This window comes from Plecotus auritus (genome assembly GCF_963455305.1).
Source record: "Plecotus auritus genome assembly, chromosome: 10".
NCBI classification, from domain to species: domain Eukaryota; kingdom Metazoa; phylum Chordata; class Mammalia; order Chiroptera; family Vespertilionidae; genus Plecotus; species Plecotus auritus.
Window position 1 is genome coordinate 39,596,288 of NC_137785.1, and position 12,854 is coordinate 39,609,141.

Here is a 12,854-nt window from a genome sequence, read left to right on the forward strand (position 1 = left end):
GTGTGTGTGTGTGTGTGTGTGTGTGTTTTATTATTCTCTTGTGGATTTCATGGTCTCTTGCTCCCCCTCTCCCTGGCTTCCTCTATTTACTCATAGCTTCTGTGCCCCTTGGACTTTAACTTACACATGGCTTTGACATTGGTCTTACAAGGATCTATCAGAGGACAAACCCTGTTTAACTTGTAAGATTATTATGGGTTTGAGGAGCCTTAAGTTTGGGAATGAGGTCTTTAACCTGAAGCTCTAAGAAGACTAAAGAATGGTTTGTTTTTGTAAAGTGAATTGAATCACATGGATTACTTGGTGAGGAGGCTAAAAAAAATAAATTCACTGTGTGGTTATACAGCTGCACACCAGATGGCCCTATCTGCCCATGCTTTTACAAGACTGAAGTCTAATTCCTGACAAGGATTTCTACGCTTAAACTGCCTTTTCTTCTTGATTGATCACTTCTGCAACAACTGACAAGTGATGAAAATAAGGTTGATCAGTTTTTGCTGAAAGCAACTTGGCCTTTGCCATGGAGTGGGCACAAGTTTTAGAGGAACTTTTCTTTAGTTCATTATCACTACCACAATGATGGTCATTTCCCTCCCAATCAGACACACAAATAACCCAACAATTCTGCAAAACCTATTTTAACTTAAGTCACCATTTGTTGGGAAATTAAGCCATGTGTTTTGCTGCCAAACTCACTATGCTAAGGAGACCTGGGAAGCTTCTTGGCTCTCTGATAAACTTCTCATGGGAGGTAACCAATAAGGAAGAATATTGAGCGGCTTTCTTAGGGAAAACTCTCTCCCGGTCAAGGTGACCTTACATAGAAAGCTGTGTTTGCATTTCACTTATTCGCTCAAACACACAATAAGTGAAAATAAAATTATGCTATGTCTCTGAGAAAAATCAAGAAAAATGAAACACCCCTGTATCTAAGTATCAGTCAATTATGATAAGACCAACAGATACACTATGGATTGAGGCTTTTAAGAGAAGTTTGAACCAAGATCTATAGTTATGGAGAGACAGGGGATGGTTTTCTGTAATTTACCATTGGAACCACACTCAGCTAATGTGTGTGACAGTGGCCAAGTCATTTAACTTTATCTGTTTCATTATCAACCCAATTTTTACAGATAACGAAACCAGAGCACAAGGAATTTAAGTAATTTGTCCAAGGTCACTTAGCAAGGAAGAGCCAGCAGGAGCTGGGATTGGAATCCAAACAAGGGTACTGCCCCCAAAATTCATCTTTTCAACCAAATGCCCTGTGGGCTGCCTTTCCAGAAAGGGGGTTTCCAGTGCTGATCCTCAAGTGGATGCCCAGGGGTTTTCACTCTCCCAGGGGAATGAGAGAAAAATAAGGTAAAAGAAGTGAATTTTTCATAAAGCTAAATATATTCCACTTAAAGTACTGTCCTTCTGTTTTCTATGTGATTACACCTGTTCTGCTTTTATTTATTCTCTGACAACCTATTTTTTAACATGTTTTTTATGAAAGATATATTTCAATCATCCAGAAAAGTTGAGAACGGTACAAATAATACTCATATCACCTCTCCCCACACACACACCTAGATGTAACAGCCTTCTGCCATGTTTGCTTTAAAGAGAGAGAACCTGATTCCTTGAAGCATTAGGAGAGTGATTTTGTCTTAAAGTCCCCAGGACTAAATAGTTATGCTCATTTTCCCGTGGGCCACAAGGAGGCACTCACCTGGTGAGCTCATCACATCCACTGCAGTGACTTCTGGAAATCAGACACTTACGTTTGGAAATTTCATCTGTTTAATTCATAGTTAAAGGCCTCAATGTAGCTTTAGTGTATAATTGCTAACTTGACAACATTCACAAAATTCTTTTTCAGACTAACTTCACTCCAGGTTATGTTCTGCCCTATAGAGAGAAGAATCACCCTCCAGGGGGACAGTCTTGTTGCCCCCAGTAAGTTAAGGAGCCCATTCTGTTTAAAGCAAGCATGTCAAACTCAAAGGCTAACGTGGGCCCAATAAACAAGGTTTTAAGTTTATGTGGGGTCACAAAAAACAAAGTTTCAATTTGCATAGAAACATGGGTTTATTTCGATAGAGACATGCTGAATACAAAGGACTGAAATAAATAAGCATTAACATAAAATAATAGAACATTTTAATAAAAATTAATATTTTTTCTTGAACATTAACTTACCAGACACTGAATAACTGCACAAATTAATAAGCGTAACGCAAATAAACCTATTTTTCTTGTTCTCCGAAAGCAAAATTGCACACACCAAACAAGTCAGAAAAGGACTACTGACGTGGCAATCGGCTGCTAAAATATTGGCTGCTAGTATTAGTGGAGAGAAATGATGTGCCTGCGCATAAGGCACGTAAGGGAAATGACTGCAACACGATTATAGTAATTAGTCATTAGCGAACATTGTAGTTCGTTATTAATAACTAGAGGCCTAGTGCACGAAATTCATGCACGGGTAGGGTCCCTAGGCCTGGCCGGCAATCAGGGCTGATCTGTGGGCCGACTGGCAGGGTAATCAGGAGGCCCCCGCTGGCACCCACCTTGGCCAGCCTGGGGCCTACAGGCTGGGGGCAGCTCCTGTGTTGAGCATCTGCTCCCTGGTGGGCAGTGCACATCATAGTTCCATTCCACCAGTAGTTCCGCCGTTCGGTCGACTTGTATGTTAGGCTTTTACTATATAGAATTATGTATAACATGATATTGTAAAAATTAAGTTACAAAAATTTCATTAAAATGTTTCTTACATACCGTTATATTGGCTGGGTCGCAAAAATATTTGTTGTGGGCCACATGCAGCCCCCAGGCCGCAAGTTTGATATGCTTGGTTTAAAGTCTCCCACCACTTGTTTAGAGTGTCTTATTTGGGCAACCAAAGCTTCCAAGATGTCACTCTGATCCTCAGCTGTCACTTTCTTGCAAATGAATTTCTCCAAGGACTCCAAGCCCTGGAGCCCAAGATTCACCCCAGATTCTGTCAGACATATTTATGTAAATGTTCTAGAAGGGGTTGGGGGAACCAAAAAATTTCAGTACAGTGCCAGGCACAAAGCTAGCTATTATTTTTTTCTATTAGAGTTAATATTCAATATTTCACATTTGTTTTCAGGTGTAGGGCATAATGGCTAAACAATTATATAATTTACAAAGTACTCCCCAATTCAGAAGTCTGCCCTCATAATATTTTTGAGAAAATTAAGCAGTATAATGAATAGAAAGTTCCCAGTAAAATGCCCAACACAAGTCAGGCACTCAATAAACAATCATCATTATTGTATCTCTCTCATTATCATTATTACTCTTGCCATTATTTCAAATACTTAATCTGGTGCTCACATCTAAAGGCCACACTAAAATGCAAATTGAAACAAAAGGACCCGTGCCATGTATATATTTTGTAGCTGCACTAATCTAAATCAACACACATTTATTTTTTCATAAATCAAGAGAATATTTATAGTAACAGGGTTATTTAACCAGCCTGATTTAGTTCCTGTAGGCAACAAAGCACGTTTTGTTGACCTAGCAGAAATAAAATGAATCATACCCCCAAAAGTCATTCCTCTGCCATCTCGTTTCCTCATAGGCTAGGTACTTGGAATCATGATTGAATTCTTCAAATAAAAACCAGAGAGAGGGACTAGATCTGCTCCTCACTGCTGTGTGTGTGTGTGTGTGTGTGTGTGTGTGTGTGTGTGTGTGTGAGAGAGAGAGAGAGAGAGAGAGAGAGAGAGAGAGAGAGAGAGAGAGAGATGGAGGAAGAGATGGGGACAATGAGGGTGCATGGCTTCTAGAGTCTGACAGAACTGCACTGGGACCTTCATTTCACCTCCTAGTCCCAGTGGGTGCTGGGGTAACAATCTTAACCAAGACCTCCATTTCTTCATCTGAAAACACAAGGATAACTTATTTCCTTTCTCTTTCAAGTTCAAATCTCCTCTTTTTAAAAATGTTTTCCTAATCTTTTTATCTTTGTCCTTCTCTTCATCCCTGATGCTTTCTACATCTCCAATACCACTAAAAATAGCCCTCCTATGCAGCTGGAGGCAGTGTAATGAATGCTGGATGCCTGTATGCAAGTCTGCTCTGCCACAAGCTGGTTAATCACATTAGACCTTAGTGTCCCCATCTGGAAAATGGGGGTAATGTTAATGCCTGTGAAGTGCTTAGAACAGAGAGTGCTACATAGTAAACATAAAATAACTGGGAACAAATAATATTATTTTGTAGGCACTGTGCTAGAAACTTGATGTTTGTTTAATTATCATAAAAACCCTATGAGATTGATGCCGTATTTTCTCCATTTTACCAGGGAGGTAAAGAAAGGCTAGTAACTCTCCTAATTTAGTCACAGACTGTAAGTGATGGAGCCTGGGTTTGACTCTAGGCAATCTTCCCAACAGCCACTGTCTCATCTACTGCTCTATAGCACCAATCTGAATCAGCTGTTGTAATAAAGGCAATCAACTCAATTCTTGTTCTTCAGTTTTTGGCATTATTTTAACTCATTAAGAAATTATTGTGTTCATTTGCTGTACCAAGCACAGAAAAACCTCCACAGGTTTAAAAAGATGAAAAATATGGCCAATGTTATTCAATTCTTACCAACCACTTTAGACATATTAACTCATTGAATCTCACAACCCTCTGAAGAGTACACTATTTATATCCCTGCTATACAGCTGTGAAACAGAAGCTGAGAGAGGGTATCAAGTAGTAGCACGTGACAGAGTTCTGGTGCCCCAACTTGTACCATGATGTCACGCTGCCTCTGAAAATATGGTCCCTGCCCTTAAGAAATTTATAATCTGCCTAGGTAGATAGCACTTTGCTTGCCCTACTTATGTCCCTGCTCCCTCCAGCCTCCCACCCCTTCTTCACTCCCATGCTCAAAGGAACACTCTAAGCAAATCCTCAGAACCCACTCCGTGCAGCAGCTCACCTGTGTTAAATGGTGACACCCTGTCTTCACCCAGCTGGAGGCAGCTATAGCCCCCCTGAGGGGGAGCATGATCTCACACAGCTTCCTGCTGCACTGAACTCAAGGCATCTCAGTGCCCCTCCAATGGGGCTCTATGTCCACCTTGTAGGCAATGAATGCTTAGTAGAAGATGGTCTTCATTATCTATGAACAAAAGGCAAGAAACTTGAGAACCTAGGTCTCTGCTTCAGGAAATCCATCACACAAGCTCATAAAAATCTTTTTCCAACAAGATTTTTAACAACAAACCAAGAAACTAAATTTCTCACAGTTGGTATCCATGGAGAGTGAGAGTGAAGATTAAGCAGTTATTTAAATTTGTGTTTAGAAAGGTAAAGGGTTAATCATAAAGATAATGCTTAGGTACAATCTATATTCAGTTCTTAACCTGAGACCACAAAAAGAATTACAACTCTACTTTGATTAGACTCTACCTGAAGTTTAGCATTTCCTTCCATTGAAAATGCAGTGACACCCTGCCTGGTATGGTTCAGTGGATAGAGCGTCAGCCTATGGACTGAAGGGTCCCAGGTTCAATTCCGGTCAAGAGCATATGCCTGGCCCTAACCGGTTTAGCTCAGTGGATAGAGCGTCTGCCTGCAGACTGAAAGATCCCAGGTTCGATTCCGGTCAAGGGCATGTACCTTGGTTGTGGGCACATCCCCAGTAGGGGGCATGCAGGAGGCAGCTGATCGATGTTTCTCCCTCATCAATGTTTCAAACTCTCTATCCCTCTCCCTTCCTCTCTGTAAAAAAATCAATAAAATATATATTTTTTTTAAAAAAGAGCACATGCCTGGGTTGTGGGCTCGATCCCCAGTGTGGGGGGTACAGAAGGCAGCCAATCAATGATTCTCTCTCATCATTGATGTTTCTATCTCTCTCTCCTTCTCCCTTCCTTTCTGAAATCTGAAATCAATGAAAATCTATTTTTTTTTTAAAGAAAGAAGAAAGAAAAGAAAATGCAGTGACCGTAGCACCATGACATTGTCTGAAATAAAAATCATGGTTATTTTCATATGACATGACAGTTGTTACAGAAATCTCAAAACACAGTTCATGCTTATCTTGTCTTTGACATTAACCAAGTTATTAGAACTGCCACTAGAACTTATTTCATACAATATTTTAAAAAGCACATATATTCTGTATCATAAATTCTTTGAAAATATTTTGATAATTGTATTTCAGTTCTATCAGTTTTCTTTGTCATTACATATATCTTATTTTATGAATTTAAAAGCAAGCCTGAGAAGGTTCATCAGACTGCCAAAGTGCTCCATATACTAGCACATCACACCAAAAATAATGGTAAATTAATTTCCATTAAACTCAGTAAGAATCTAAGAGTCTTTGGCAGACCCTAGATGAAGAGAGCACTTAAATTAACTTCTTTTAGATGCAGATTAATTTGGCCTTGAATTTTAAAGATTTTATGGATTAGCTAGGAGATATGCTGAACATGCCCATTCATATTTTTATTTTTCAATTACAGTTTGCATTTAATATTATTTTGTATTAGCTTCAGGTGTATAGCATAATGGTTAGACAATCATATATATGCCCATTCAATTTTCAGGTGATTGGTTTGAGAAATGTTCCCCTGTAGACACTGGTAGACATCACTTTGGGATGGGGAAGGAACATACCACACCCAATAAAGAACCATCTCTTTCTGTAGCATCAAGAGCTAAAGCAGTAAGAGAAAGAAGTTGGGGATAACCTGAAAACGTATTCTATAAGGGATACTGGCTTCTCTGTTTGATCTGGCTTTGTTCGTGGTTCCAAGATCACTATCCATAGCTCTAAAGTGAGAAGGTAATATCCAGAGGCAGAAAAAAAAAATGTCCCCTTTGTATTTTTTTAATTAACACAAACCAAATAGGATTATCAGGAAGCAAGAGAACACTTTTTTCTTTTTTTAAGAGAGAGAGGAAGGGAGAGGGAGAGAGAGAAAGATTAATGTGTGAGAGTAAAACATTGAACGGCTGCCTCCTGCCTGCCTCCTACCAGGGACGAAGCCAGCAACCTGGGTATGTGCCCTGACTAGGAATCAGACAGGCAACATTTTGGTGCACAAGATGATGCCCAAACAACTGAGTCACAAAGGCCAGGGCGGAAATGTCCCTTTCTTTTGTCCATGTTCAAGAATGAGGGAAATCTTCCAGGATACCCTCATTGGCCAGAATTGTGGCACACACCACTCTTGAACTGATCACTTGCAAGGAAAATGGCATTCTGTTTATCCAGTCAGAACAAAGGTGATTCGCCTGAGGGCAGGGAGGAACCAGTTACCTCTAACCAGGAACAGACCATGACTGTATTAGCAAGGAAGAAGGTAGGGATGTGGGATGTATGTGCCTGTGCGTGGATACTGATACTCAGAGTGAGAAGTTTTATAAGCCTCCAAGAACACCTGCCATCCAGTCTCATTGTACCTCCACAGGAGGAAGTCCATTAGAAGAAATACCAGCATCAAAATACTTTTGCAGTCTAGGGAGAGAAGTAATTATGAAGAAAAAAAAAATCATGATAGGAAATGGTTCAATAATGAATTCTGCACCTTTAAAATATTCACCCATTAGCATCTCTTCCTCATTAACAGTACTTCTAATTTATGCCCACCCATCATCAATATCTTTTTGATTGGTCTGACTGATAGTCAACTCTAGTGAACATTTAACAATATAATGCAAATACAGTCAATGTAAATTAATTACAAATCAGAATTGCAAATTTTTCCAAGGTGTGGGCATTCATAAAATCAATACCAGTGATTTCAGAGAACCACTTTAATTGCAAGCAAAGGAACTCACAGAAATACACTAGTTAACAACTGAGTTAGATAAAAGATGATAATGAGCACTTAAAATATATATTTGGATTAAGAGCTAGAGAAAAAGCCACTGTTAAAAATTCATGAAGTTCTTGAATACTGTTTTTGCCAATGAGGCCTTTTTTATGTTCCTAATATGCAGATCAATTGTAAAGGACATGGTCTATAATGCTATCATATAATTTTGCAGGAAAAATGAACCATTCCTTTCCCCCAAAGTTAATATTTGCTTCATTTTTTATTCTAAGATTTAGCAAAGTTGCTATTATCGCCTACATTTGGATAAATAAACTTATTCTCATAATTTGTAGCTATAGTTTTCTCTCCATTTATAACACAGTTTTGGCTTAAGGCCTCGCTTAAGAGAACAAATGATCTTGGGATTATAAAGACCTAGTGTATGTTAAAAGGATGATTATGAAGATTCTCTAGAAACATGCATTATTCTTTATGATATGTTTCTAAGTGCAAAAATAAAATAAAAAATGGGGCACCAAAGACTATACAAGATCACTGTTACCATGTAAAAATCCTCCTATATAATAAAAGCCTAATATGAAAATCGACGAAACAGCAGAACAACCAGCGGAACAACCGGTTGCTATGATGCGCACTGATCATCTAAACAATAAGCCTGAAAAAATAACCCAAGATGCTTTTGAACTATTTAATCTAGAGTCACAAGTAATGTGGTATGTTAAGGACATTCCTGACTTAATACTCACAGGTAATAAAAGGCAGCCTCTATGTCAGCTCCCAGCAACCATATCCCCTGGTATTCATGCCATTGTGTAATACCCACCCCTTGAATGTAGACTTGATTGATCAACTTTCTTCTAATAAATACAATATGGCAGAAAATTGGATGTCTCTTCTGAAATTAGGGCATAAAAAGCCTGTGGCTTCTATCTTGGATGTTTAGCCTCTCCCTCTTTGCTCACTCATGTTGATGGAGCCATCCACCTGCCATGTTATGAGCTGCTTTACACAGAGGCCTGCGTGGCAAAGGTCTGATATCTCCTGCCAAAGCCACACAAGAGAACTTGAAAACAGGTTCACACCACACATACACACACACACACACACACACACACACACACACACACCACACACAACACGTCCCAGTTAAGCTTTGAGATGAGTGCAGGCCTGACCAACACCTGGATTGTAACCTGGGTGAGAGACACTGAGCCAGAGAAAACCAGCTGAGCCACACCTGGATTCCTGACCCACAGACTCTGTGACATCATTTGTGCTGTTTTAAGCTGCTAAATTTGGGAGTCATTTGTTACACGACCACAGATTACTAATAATAAAGATTTACATTCAAATCTTAGCAAATTTGTCCTTTAGGAATATGACAATTTATGTGATTTACCAATACTGTGCCTGAAAACATTTTTTAAAAAAAAACTCTGGGGTAGAATTATAGAAGTGCTTTCTAGAAATCAATAAATGTTGGGGAGAAATCAAGATGGCAGCATAAGTAAACACCTAAACTGCTGCCTCACACAACAATTTCAAAACTACAACTAAAAGACAAAACGGACATCATCCAGAACCACAGGAAGGCTGGCTGAGTGGAAATTCTACTACCAGAAGAAAGAGAAAAGCACACTAAGACTCAGAGGAGCTGCAGGAGGCAGAGGTACTGAGACGCGCGCGCAGAGAGGACTGGCAACTGAGTGCGCGGCTGGCTTTCTCAAGCCGGTGGGAGACAAAAGCTCCCAACTGCGCTGAACTCCAGTTCTGGGTGAGACTCTAGGGACCCAGACTCATATGGGGTGAAACTGGACTGTCAGGAAAGAGAAAAGCACACTGAGACTCAGAGGAACTGCAGAAGGCAGAGGTACAAAGGCATACGTGCGCGTGGAGAGGGCAGGCAACTGAGTACGTGGCTAGCTTTCTCAAGCAGGAGGGAGTCAAAAGCTCCTGACTGCACTGAACTCCAGTTCTGGGCAAGACTCTGGGGACCCAGACTCATTTGGGGAGAAACTGGACTGTCTGGCTGCGGGCGGATCTCAAGGGCGGCTTTCTCTCAGAGGTGCTTGCAGCGATTACCATGGGACACTGAGACACAGGGGCCTATTAGGGCAGGGCTGATGGGAAACCAATGCTGTCTGCTCCGCCCTGAGACTCTGCCCTATCCAAGCTGAGCACAGAGGCTTTTGCAAGTCTTGTCTCATAAGGGTGTCTCCAGCACAGAAGTTCTCCCAGCGTAGACACAGCTGATCCTCACAGCCAATTGGCCTGGAGGTCAATTCCTCCCAGTGATACCAACAACAATCAAGGCTTACAAAGGGGTGCACCAAGAGTGTCCACCTCAGGTAACTGGGGAGGCTGAACTACTGGGCCCTATAGGACACCTAGCACACAAAGCCACTCTATCAACTCAGGGAAGCAGCCAAAATGCGGAGACAAAGAAACAGATCACAAATGAAAGAAATGGAGGAAAGCAAACGACTGGATATAGAGTTCAAAACCACGGTTATAAGGTTTTTCAAGAATTTTCTAGAAAAGGCCGATAAATTTAGCGAGTCCCTCGAGGATATGAAAAAGGACCAACTAGAAATTAAGCATACACTGATTGAAATAAAAAATATTATACAGAGATCTAACAGCAGACTAGAGGGTCGTAAGAATCAAGTCAAATATTTGAAGTACAAAGAAGCAAAAAAAACACTCAACCGGAAAAGCAAAAAGAAAAAGAGAATCCAAAAATATGAAGATAGTGTAAGGAGCCTCTGGGACAACTTCAAGCATACCAACATCTGAATTATGGGGGTGCCAGAAGAAGAGAGAGAGCAAGATACTGAAAACCTATTTGAAGAAATAATGACAAAAACTTCCCCCACCTGGTGAAAGAAATAGACTTACAAGTCCAGGAAGCGCAGAGAACCCCAAACAAAAGGAATCCAAAGAGGACCACACCAAGACACATCATAATTAAAATGCCAAGAGCAAAAGACAAAGAGAGAATATTAAAAGCAGCAAGAGAAAAACAGTTAGTTACCTACAAGGGAGCACCCATACGACTGTCAGTGGATTTCTCAATAGAAACTATGCAGGCCAGACGGGAGTGGCAAGAAATATTCAAAGTGATGAATAGCAAGAACCTACTACCAAGATTAACTCTACCCAGCAAAACTATCATTCAGAATTGAAGGGCAGATAAATAGCTTCACAGATAAGAAAAAGCTGAAGGAGTTCATCACCACCAAACCAGTATTATATGAGATGCTAAAAGGTATTCTTTAAGAAGAGGAAGAAGAAGAAAAAGGTAAAGATAAAAATTATGAACAACAAAAACATATCTATCAACAAGTGAATCTAAAAATCAAGTGAATAAAAAAATCTGATGAACAAAATAAACTGGTGAATATAATAGAATCAGGGGCACAGAAAGGGAGTGGACTGACAATTCTCAGGGGGAAAGGAGTTTGGGGGGTGCGTGAAGAGACTGGACAAAAATCGTACACCTATGGATGAGGACAGTGGGGTGGGATAAGGGCAGAGGGTGGGGTGGAAACCAGGTGGAGGGGAGCTATGGGGAAAAAAAGAGGAACAATTGTAATAATCTGAACAATAAAGATTTATTCAATTTTTTTAAAAAAAGAAATCAATAAATGTTATTTACATAGTTTTATATAATAGCCGCATTGATGACAATCTTTATTTGAAAATAAAACCACACAAAGTAAAGTTGAAGGTACTATAGAGTTTCTTAGATTATCAAAATATAAATAAATCCTGACCCAGTTCTCCCTATAGTTACTGAGCTGCTGAAAGTATGATGGAGAAATTCAACAACTTTGGAATCACAAGCTGGACATGCCAAAGCCATCTCTTGGTGTCAGAAGGTTCATAGATTTTTCACATGGAAATGTGGATGTTTGATTCTCGGATGCAAGTTCAGGGATTCCTCTGTTGCAGGCGTGATCTTGATCCCGTAAGCAGAGAGATCCAGATAGAGGTTGTGGGCTCGGATTTCTGTGTAGGCACTTGGAGGAAGAAACAGATGAAGAAGATTGCGGAGGAAAAGAATACTGACGACAGAGCTTTCTGGTTGGTCCTGACCACAGGTCTGGCGTGGATTAACTCACATGGTCACTGCTCTGTTTCAATTAAATGCCAAATGTCCCCAAAGTACAGTCATCCCTGGTTAAGAACCACTGCTCTACAGGATTTTCTTCTGCTCTTTGACTTGGGTTTCAATTAGTAATATGTATTTCCACCCAGGGCTGCAGAGATGGAGTTTCAATAAGGAAAGCTAATATTTATTAAATATTTAATAGCCCCTACGCACTTGCCAAACATTTTGTATGCAACCTAAACTTTGAAGTAGATACTAATATTAGTGTCACATGTTACAGTTGAAGAAACTAAGACACAGCGGAGTAAGGTAAACTAGATCGAGTTATTACTATGGATCAAGAACTGACCATACATTTTAGGTAAAAGCCTGTAGGCAAAGTATTATTATACCCAGTGTAGGACAAGGAAACTGAGGCTTAGAGAATTTGAGGAAATTATCTAGGTTGCACACCCAGTAAAGTTCTAGAACAGCCGTGGGAAACTACGGCCCGCGGGCCGGATCCGGCCCGTTCGGCTGTTCTATCCGGCCCGTGGAGCTGAAAGAGCGGAGGGTTCTCTGGCTCTCCCCTCCGCTCCATTACTTTGAATTTATATTAGTTCACACAAACACTCCATCCATGCTTTTGTTCCGGCCCTCCGGTCCAGTTTAAGAACCCATTGTGGCCCTCGAGTCAAAAAGTTTGCCCACCCGTTCTAGAACCTTTTCTCCACTCTTGGGTACTTTTTGTTGTTGTTGTTGTTGTTCTCCTTTATTCACTTTGGGGAAAAAAAACAAGTGAGGACAAAAGCTGAATATAATTGTTAATAAGGATTTGGGTTTGTTCTAAATGACAGTCACCCATGTTATCCCTGAGTCCTTTCACCTGATAAAAGAGAGACTGTTGGTTAAAACACAAGTTTGCAGGAAGGCATTCCTATGTTGGAAAGAGT